Consider the following 10,867-nt stretch of genomic DNA (forward strand, 5'->3'; position numbering starts at 1 on the left):
AGAGGGAGAAGGAGAAGGAGAAGGAGAGGGAGAGGGAGAAGGAGAAGAAGAAGAAGAAGGAGAAGGAGAAGGAGAAGGAGAAGGAGAAGGAGAAGGAGAAGGAGAAGGAGAAGGAGTAGGAGAAGAAGAAGAAGAAGGAGAAGGAGAAGGAGAAGGAGAAGGAGAAGGAGAAGGAGAAGGAGAAGGAGAAGGAGAAGGAGAAGGAGAAGGAGAAGGAGAAGAAGAAGAAGAAGGAGAAGGAGAAGAAGAAGGAGAAGGAGAAGGAGAAGGAGAAGGAGAAGGAGAAGGAGAAGGAGAAGGAGTAGGAGAGGGAGAGGGAGAAGGAGTAGGAGAAGAAGAAGAAGAAGGAGAAGGAGAAGAAGAAGGAGAAGGAGAAGGAGAAGGAGAAGGAGAAGGAGAAGGAGAAGGAGAAGAAGAAGAAGAAGGAGAAGGAGAAGAAGAAGGAGAAGGAGAAGGAGAAGGAGAAGGAGAAGGAGAAGGAGAAGGAGAAGAAGAAGAAGGAGAAGGAGAAGGAGAAGGAGAAGGAGAAGGAGAAGGAGAAGGAGAAGGAGAAGGAGAAGAAGAAGAAGAAGGAGAAGGAGAAGAAGAAGGAGAAGAAGAAGGAGAAGGAGAAGGAGAAGGAGTGTAGGTGAGTCACTCACTATCTCTTAAATCATTGAAAGTGTTTCAGGGAAATACGGTACAACAATAGTTTGAGACGTGGGAAAGGGCGTAAAATAGTTTCCATCTCGGAAATCTGAAGAAAATGGGAACTAACGGTAAAATCCCGGGAGTCTGTCCTGTTTGTGTATATGTTTGTTACTCAATCGCGTCAAAAGGCATGTTATTTGGAATAGGGCTAAGTTATGGTCTGGAATAGGACACGTTTTATCCCACGGGACCGCAGTCGAAGCCGCTGGTAGAAGCTAGTTTCCTATAAACATAAATTAAGTACTGAGTAGATTCTGATGACGTTTGATGCAGCCCTGCAATATACCTTGGAAAATACTTATTCAAAAAACTCAAATTTTGCCAGAAGTCATTATTCAACGCGAACAAAGTCGCTTGAAGAAAGTAGTTTAGGGATAAGACGATATTTACTAAAGTAGGTAGTATCAGTAGTAAGTACTTAACAAAGCTTACGAGCAGGCCTGAGGTTAGCCGGAATATCAATCTAGACCAGGTCGTATTCATAATTAATTAGGTATTAAGGAATATGTAAGTATATAGACTACACACACTTATATGTATGGTTAGGCATAAAATACCGCTTTGTGAAGCCTATATTTTCTCCAATTTCCTTCTAAGTAGTTAATTAATTAAGCTACCTACAAAACCGTTTCGGTTTTGTTTGGTTTAACAGGTTTCATTTTGTAAGTATATTGTAAATCTTTCAATACTTACTCGTAATAGAGAAGAGTGACTGTATTTCAGGAGCTCAGATGAAAACTAATGTCGTAACACCCGCTAGGAAATACTGGGTCACAAAGAATGTCTTAGCTTAAGTATTTATATAGAGCTGTCAGGTGGAAATAAATTACTTATGCTTTTACTATGTATTACTAACTCTATATGTACAGTTGGTACTACGAATTATGTGATGTTTACCCACGAAGGTTTTTTCATTCATCAAATGGTTATTTGTGTTTCTGCTTTAAATGATACATTTTCCCACTAGAGACATAACTTTCCAAATACACCTGTGTAGATATGTGGGTGTTTATAAATAACTAAAGTAACGAAACATGGACAAACTATTTAATTAACAAATAGCTGCGGAAAGATTGGGGAAACATAGATCAGACGTTTTTGTCGGAAACAGTGATGGATCTAATTTTAGCTCCAAGGTCGGCTGAGGTGCCATTCGGATATCGGTTTTTGTTTAAAAATATCTTTCTAAACTCTAATTAAGAATTGTGTTTAGGTGATACACGAGTGTTACCTCTAATGTTTGTATATTCATTTAAAAAGTAGAGAAAAATAAATTGATATAGGTAAAGACTACAATAAAAATGATACGAATATCTAGTTCAGATCAGTTTTCCACGTCACTTACATACATAGATATGAAATAGGTCTCTGACGTCTGTATCGTCTATCGCCTGGGACTAAATCGTGATGAATGAATTTACTATTTACAACAAAGAAAACGTCGTGCAATGGATTTTAAATTCTATGAAAACCGGCATACGGTTGATTTTGTGCACCTTTAACTTGAATAATAGTTACCTACACCCCGTTAAAATAACTGTCACTTTATTTGATGAAAGTTAATTAAAATCAATTAATGAACAATAATTATTGTTTATCTACAAAGTCAATTTTGTAGTCTATATTTATTAGAACGTTAGTAGGTTAATAGCTTTTTATTCCCTTCAATTAAGGACTACGACACTTCGTTCCGCTCGTTCGTTATCGCATTTTAAAACCAATTTGCTATAAAAATATTACAGGGTTGTTAAGTTGTTGGCTTTATGTTTTAAACTTAAAACTACTAGAAACACACTTATAAGTATAATCACGTCAAATATCTATCTCTAAAATACAATTGAGATTTTCAGTAAATTAAATTAGAGCTAATAAGACGGCAGTATTTCCGACAAGCAGTGAATCACTACGGTTTACGCCGGCTAGTCCCGGCTGTCATTCTAAGATCTACGACAGTCATTTTGGGGAGTTAGAAATCCGTATCTCTAACAAACAAGGCATGGTTCAGCTCCTTGTGGAATACTGAATTTCAGACGGTTGATTTTTGTCTCCATTCTTACTTATACTTAGGTAAATAGAAAAAAAATGATGGAAAAGATTAATAAGTGGTAAACATAAATATAATATTTAGTATTTCTTTGGTGGTGGTAAGTAATCAAAAATATTTCTTAGTACTTGACACAATAAGAAAGTGAAAAGTAACAGCTTTTTCCAGAAATGCTGTTAGCAGTGTAAGATACTATTCTCGTAGTGTAAGTTATCTAATTTTCTTTTTCTAGTCTTACGTAGAAATGTTTTTCTCATTTTTCTTTTTCTGTTTGCACAGTCTCGCTCTCTTTTTGTTTAAGTAAAGCGCTGGCTATTCTTACGAAGCTCGTCTTAAAAAGTGGGACTCGGCTACAATGAACGAACAAGAATATACACTTACCTAAATAATTTGTCGCTTCGCTTAGTTACTATTTCAACCAGCATAATTTAATTACTTGAGTTTGTAACTTAGAAAGTCAGTTCATTCCAACAATTCCGATCCTTTAATTGTGCGACTTTGCTGTAGCATTTTAATCAATTTACATAGTACTCTATCTAGTCTAATTTACATAGTATTTTTACAAATTTTGCATAGTCCAAGAAACTTCAATAGCGTCTCCACTTCAAAGGAACGGCTACCTATTTGCTTTTCTTTAAAAATTGTACTGAGGAAAAATCTTAAACATTCTTAACCTAGTTTTTCTTCAACTTTTTTTCCGTCGGTTCAGTCCGTTTGAGTAGGAAGTAAAAATTAACATAATTTTGTAAGTTGGCGCGGCCTGTTTATAATATCCAGGTAAGTACGATTTATGTTTCAGGATTTATAAGTGCTAAAGGTACGAATTACGAAAGCTTGTAAAAGTAAACTACGATTTTATGAGATAATAAAAAAATATCCAAACAATATTCTTAAGTATCTGTATATTAATTTTAAGCTGAAGATGAATGACGGCTCGAGATTATAAATTGGGTCATTTTCAGAAATATTGACAACAATAAACTAAATTATACCCCCCAATATCTAAGCAACGTGGAAAATGGAGCCGGCCGACGACGTCAAAACCAATCTCCAATCCGTAAGATTCTTTTTAATTTTAATTAAAATGTAAGCGGATGAAAAGGTTCTTAGGTACTTCTAGTTATACCGTAAATCTTATGATTATATTAAAATTTATTTCTATATCAAAATTCCAGATACGTAGGCAAGCTGAATAATAATTATTTACCCAAGTAGTTTTTGCAGTTTTCTTGTTATTTCACTTGTAATCTCTACTCTTCACTTGCCAAAGGTAGAGAGAGAAGGGTAGAGCGCTTCGCACCGTAATACTCAAAATTTGGAGATCGAATTTTGCCTTATTCAGGAATTGAACCCAATAGGTACCTTATGCTCAGTAAGTAACAGAGTACGAGTACCTATCTAATGGTAGTAGACTTTTAGACCTAATGACAATGTAATAAAAAATATATATAAACAAAAATTTTACCTACTAAACTACTGACTTCTAATTTAATTTCTTTTCCTAAGAGATGAAAGAGTAGGTATACCAAAGAGCATTACTTGAGTTTAACTTTGGACGTGGACTGGGCAATGACCAGGTTATCGGAACTCTCAAGCCAATGATGATTTCAATCAAACCCTACTTATAAGTAGTTACGACACGTATCTGTTTAAATATAGGTAAGTATTATTAACATAAATTATTATGTGTACGTGTCTATCTATGTATGTTAATTATTTCCGTAGAGTTCAAAGCCAGCAGACTTGCGTCTATACAAAAACAAAGCGGTTTACCACTTTATAATGAAATTGCGAATTCTCTGAGAGTCGACATCAAGGCGTTTGTTTTGTTTTAGGTACAGATTTCTCCAATGTTTTGAAGATGCCAATTAGTGAAGATTACAGCTCTCCTCAAAACTCTAAGAAGTTTAAGGAAAATACATTTTATTTGATTTTCTTTTTATATGCTAACAAATTCAAAGATTATTAAAATACTTACGATTCAAAATAAAAGTGATTGAAGATGCATATTCCGCTCAAAAGATTGAAAACACTTGAACACAAGTTTATAAATACACACTTTGATGATTTAATAAAATATATATGAACGAATACTGTTTCTTGGTTATTAGCAGAGAATTTCCGAGACGTGTTGATAGAAATATAATCGTTTCCGAATGTTTTGTGTATCGTGTGACTGCGGCGGTGAATGCGGGTGTGATCGCGCGCGACCTACACTGGAATGACTATTGTTGTCGATGCCTCCCTCTCGTGCTCTCGCGAAGGGCTGCTGCGTGAACTCCGTGATACTGGCCAGGATTTGTATTTCTTTTTGTTTCGACATTTTAATCTGATGCTGTCACTTAAATAACAAGATTTGTCCATAGATAGTCGGATTAGTAACATAAGGAAATTGAGTTGCACAGGCTTATTTTCTATCTGTTACTTACATTTTTAATTAATTACATATACTAGATTTATTTTTAATAGAATTGATTTAACAACAGTACAGATATAAAATATTTGCATTTTTTTAAGTCTATGTTTTACAGACCACAGGGTTTCTTAAACAAATTATCTGTTAAAACTTACTCAAAGATTTCAAAAGCCAGGCTAAAGGAGAGTGTAATTTTTTTGTTGTTATTAAAACATCCCAGACTTTTCAGCAAAGACCTCTAACATTAATTACTACTAAGGGGTGGGCAGAACTTTAAGTTCATAATGCATTTTCAGCATATGAGCTCACTTTTACCCAATTTACGTTACAATTTCCACGTAATAGGGGTCTATTGTCATACCTCGGGCCCAATTAACCCAAGTATTGGACCGGGAACTCGAACTCAACTTCGGTCACTTATAACTGCGTAGTTAGCTACTTAAGTAAAAATATTTTCGGATAAAATAACTGTTATGTTAGTAATTCCGAATTTTACGCCCACGACTTCGCCCGCATGGTTGAAGCAAATAAAAAGTAACCTATTTCACTCTCCTTCTACCTAAGGAGGTTGGAGAGTGAAATAGGTGGTTTTATTCACTATCTCTAGGAACAAAAATTATACTATAAAACATGAATGAAAAGTTATATGTATTAAACTGTTATGGTAGCCATACTTCGACCAGAAACCTGTCCAGAAGTTTATGTGCTTAGAGCTAAAGATATTTTTTCATCATCATCACCAGCTTCGAAGATTCTTTCAGCCAGCTATTTGGCAAACTTGATTGTAAATTTATAGCGAGAAATACTTATGAATGAAAGTTCTTCTTCGCCCGAGGCTTAACAACAAGGCAGGTCCAAGTCCAACCAACTTCTGTGAAACAAAGTTTGCATTTATTTTTGGACCTTAAGATGAATTATTTATTGTTTCGATTTCTGAACTTTAAAGGGATCCATGTACCTATAGGATCACTTAAGTACCATCTATATTTTATAAATAGGTATAGGTTATATTTGATAGCCCCTACATTTACATACGTGAAACTTGATAACACAAATAATAGCACATATGAGTTCAGTGCCTAATGCATGTTCGTACCTATCTGACTAATAACTAGAAACGTCACAACAAACCTCGTAAAGCTAAATTAATACTCACCTTTATTAGAGCTTGGGTTCCGAATGCGAACGGTGAAAGATTTGTTGTTCACATAAATATATTATATGAGTTAAAGCGGAATATACACGAACAAATACATTAATAAACGCACGCATAAAAATATTTCCAACGTGTCGAAATATTAATAGTAGCTCATGAAATATATTGAGTCTTAGATAATCTTATAAACTAGTTCAAATTGTTTTTGTCGGGTTAAACTTATGGGTTAGTTATTTGTTGTGGTTTGTACGAGGTAGGAAGTCAGTAAACTGGGACAAGTCAATACAGGCGAGTTTATAGTTGTGAATCGAATTTAAATCACGCAACGCCTGTTATCCCTTAAGGCATAAACAGACAGTCGTGTTTAGAATTTTGGAACATGAATTTCACTATAGCGAACTTACTGGTATTACATTAAAACAATGTTGAATGCCATCAAACAACATACTTAACAATAAGCTATTCACGATTTCTCTTAAAAAAAGAATAGTCTCAAAAACGCTAAAAATCCTCCAAACACCTACACCCACTCACTTACCTAATCCACAAACGAACGATTTTGTTTTATAGTTAAATTCCATTTCGAGATTATTGGAAACTGAACCCTCGTATTAATATAAGAATTTATATAGGATCGACCTCTAATATACTGGTAGTTCTGTAGTTAGTACTGAAATCGTGGGAATCAGTGAATTGTTTTGCGGTTTTCGTCTACTCGAGAGTCTCGAAATGCCATTCCACTCTCACTTAACCTTTATGTATACAAGTTCATCTGCATTTTAATACGCTACATTACAGAAAAGTATATTATCAATTTTATATAGTTCTACCTACGTAGTGTTTTGGGGCTCATTATTAAGTAATGGCCTTATTGATCATGTAGTGTGGTTCTTAAGCTATGGGTACCCAATAAGCTCTAACTATATATCATCCTAGCTTCTGCAGCAGCTTCGCACTCTTTTATGTGGTATAAAAAGTATCCTGTCACCCAAATCAGCTCATACCCTGTCTGTACCTACACCAAATTTTATCAAAATCCGTTCAGTAGTTTCAGCGTGATTGACGGACAAACATTCACTTAGACAAAGCTTCACATTTGTAATATTGTATTAGTATGTATAGTCAGATCTCAAAAAAATTATATAAAGATTGTTATGCCGTTTTCAATAATGGGAAAAATGACGCCTAACATTGAAAGTCTATTTTTCTAGTACCATTTTGTTTTAATATATATAAGTTGTTTAGCTTATAGCCGATTAATCGACCGCATGCCATAAATTAATTGATTCCAGGGATTCAAATATTTAAATAGGTGTAGTATCTACGTCATCAATTTGTTTGCTGATGCATTACACGTAAATGAGTTTTCGCTTTAATACTTTATTTTGTTTTTCCATCTAGGTACATTTCACCCTAGGTACGTACGGAACCCTTGGCCTTTTATAAACAAGGCTTTCTAACATGGAAAACAAAAAGGTAAGGTAATGAATAAACGCTGGTACGCACGCTATAACTACGCACTACGAACTACTTAACTTAGGTTTGGGTTAGGTTTGGGTTAGGTTTGGGTTAGGTTTGGGTTAGGTTTGGGTTAGGTTTGGGTTAGGTTTGGGTTAGGTTTGGGTTAGGTTTGGGTTAGGTTTGGGTTAAGGTTTGGGTTAACCCAAACAGCAGGAGGGAAAATCCTCATAACTCACACCTCCCCACGAGTAAACCTAACCCAAACCTTACCGGCTAAAAACCCTCCTGCTGTTTCCGAAACCCCTGACATGGTCAAGGCCAGTATTTACATAGATAACATTTTTAACATTTCTTTCTTTATAAAGTGCAGAGTAAGTAACAAAGTAGTTTCTTTCTTAACAATTGATATAATATTAGTAGTGTTAGTTGAGTGTAAATTGTAAATATGTCTTAAGTATATATTTGGCTATGTTTTGTTTTTTGCAATTACTTGACTGATGCCATGTTTACAGAAGTCAAGTACTACATTTCTTGTCTTGGTCTTCTTGATATGCTCGTGAATGTCTTGTGGAATAAACTTTTCTCCTTCCAGGCGCTGTTAATGTCTGGCACGCGCGTACACCGGACACGCGAATATCACGTGCGGGACAGTCTCCTCCACGGCGGAGTCGCAGAGACACGATGGATTCCCCCGAAGCTTGAAACGGTACAAGTATTCGGAGAATCCACCGTGCCCGGTGAACAGCTGGGTGGTGATGCTGCTGGTTTCAATTTTCCTTACAGTGCTATACGCCGCGGCTGCACTGGGGAAGAATATCTTGGTGATTGAGGCGGTGTCACCGGATTTATACCTCGCGTCCCACTCGTTGATCGTGTCCATACGGATTCTCCCTCTGACGAATGAGACCGGGCATCGGTCATAATCCGGCCTCCTCTTCGATCGCAGCGCTGCTTCCTTCGCCAGGTAGTCGGCCCTTTCATTTCACTCCAAACCTGCGTGGGCTTTTATCCAGAACAAGGAAACTCTCTTATTCTGGGAGGCGCAGTGGCGGAGAGCATTTCTTGTTTCCACTGCCAAAGGATGGGGGGAGGTAGGGTTGGCGACAGTTTGCAGCGCCGCCATCGAGTCACTGAATATGCAGAACGTGGTTTTGTCGCTGTTGAGCGCCCCCAGGCTGCTCTCTGTAGTGCCAACAGTTCCGCCTGGTACACGGTACAGTAGGACGACAGTACAAGTTTTTTCGACTTAATTTCGGTGGCACTATCCCACAAAGATAGCGCCGCGCCGACTTTGCCCTCGATCTTGCTGCCGTCCGTGAAGATTCTCACGTCGTAATTAAAGGCGTGGTTTATGATTGTTTCTCGTCTACCAGGCTACTGAACTCTACAGTTGTCTGTTCGGCTGGGTGGGGGAAGTCCATCGCACTTGTCATTGTTTCTATGTCCCGATTCCCTAATGCTGAATGGGGCAGCCCCCTCTTTGCTTCGTACAGTGAAGCAGCTTCACGCACTCGAAGATCGAGGGGGAGTATCCCCGCCAGCAAGAGGGCCGAGTGCAGGGAGACCGTGCGATGGGCTCTGCAGAGCTTCTGAGCGTCCCCAATTTGTTCACGGCTGGCGCCCGTCCGCGGCTGACACTCGCGGCGTACAGCACTATAGGTTCGATGGCGGCGGTGTAGATCGAACGCACGACCTCTGGGTGCAGTCCCCAACTCACACGTGCAGATCTGGCAAGGTGCTTGTAAAAAGCAATTGCTTTTTTACATGCGCCGGCAACGTGAGAGTTGAAGGTGAGGCCTGCGTCTATCGTCAGTCCCAGTATCTTCACTTCCTTGGACATGCCAATGTCGATCCCGCCCATGGTCAGGCGAGGAGTGTCATATTTTAGCTTGCGTGTAATGACCATGGCACTGGTTTTGTGTGGTGCAAATTTGAGCTTATTTTTGACATCCCATGCACGCACATGCTCGAGAGCGGCATTGGCTTGTTGCTGGGTTAGGTTTGGGTTAGGTTTGGGTTAGGTTAGACGCGAGTAGGTTTGACCTGACCCAAACCTAACCCAAACCTAACACATTTTTAGAACCATTGATAACGTTAACGAGCTACGCATTGTTTCAGTTGGTAATGGTATACGGATACCTACTAGGGAACCATGTCGCCAGCTGTTCCATCCCACGGTTCTTTCTTATCGTCTCTGGACATGTAATAACGAACAATTTCATTAATTTTGCATACAAAATACCGTCGGGCAATAATAGGCAATAGCAACAGGTATCGATCTTTGGCCTCATCAATTATTATCTGCTTATCACTCACTCTTAATGTGCGGCCACGTTATTATAGCCATTTATCAGTAACGCGAAAGTCGTTACTTTGTGTGATTAAATATAAATTTCGGGTTATTGATTATTATCGATAGTAGGTAGTGACAAACGTGACACTTTGGGCAGTGGGCACAATACATTACTCTTTGGCTTTTCTGATGATTGAAATCATCAGCAAAAAACTGTGCCCACTGGGAGCATATTAATAAGTAGGTATTATTATCATTCAGTCGATGGCGCTTAAGAAGGATTTTCTGGAGTCCAATTTACAAAAGGTTAAATTCCGTAAAAGGATTAATTTAACGTCTACGACCAAACGATAAACGGTACATCTACATAGATACTTGCGTAGATAATTACGTTGCTACTTATTTATTATAGCTCTGCACACTACACAAGATCATAATGATGGGTATCGGTTACCTCAGCCTGACCTTCGCTTTATTTATCTTCGTATACTCACATAATAAGCCTAAGTACAATTCATCGTTAGTCGATTGGTCGCGAATTAGATATTAGGTATTCTGGGTAATAAAATTAAGGCTCTATATACCTACGTACTATGTTAGGAAAACTAGCAATCAATCTTTAAGGCTTTGTCTATATGTACATATAAATATACTATCGACATCATCCATCATCATAGTTCCCACTCACCAAAGAGATATCAGGTTGAATTTAATATTCTGCGCCGAGTTTTTGGAATTCCCTGTTAGATAACTAAGCAATATATCTAAGCATGTACCTCCTCGTACCTACGTAAGCACGTAGCATTG

General features: G+C 37.7%; 1 protein-coding gene across 5 annotated transcripts in view; it reads right to left on the reverse strand.

Annotated features, from left to right (window-relative positions):
* The window catches only part of LOC118263825 (ras-related and estrogen-regulated growth inhibitor), a 27,754-nt gene extending 22,786 nt beyond the window's left edge, over nucleotides 1-4,968 (reverse strand). For all 5 annotated transcript variants that reach the window (XM_050705373.1, XM_050705372.1, XM_050705374.1 and 2 more), the window contains exon 1: nucleotides 4,713-4,968. The gene's annotated coding sequence lies outside the window, so the exon portion shown is untranslated. The remainder of the gene's footprint in view (nucleotides 1-4,712) is intronic.
* Nucleotides 4,969-10,867: the final 5,899 nt, after the last annotated feature.

This window comes from Spodoptera frugiperda, chromosome 27, assembly GCF_023101765.2.
Source record: "Spodoptera frugiperda isolate SF20-4 chromosome 27, AGI-APGP_CSIRO_Sfru_2.0, whole genome shotgun sequence".
In the NCBI taxonomy this organism is placed as follows: Eukaryota; Metazoa; Arthropoda; class Insecta; order Lepidoptera; family Noctuidae; genus Spodoptera; species Spodoptera frugiperda.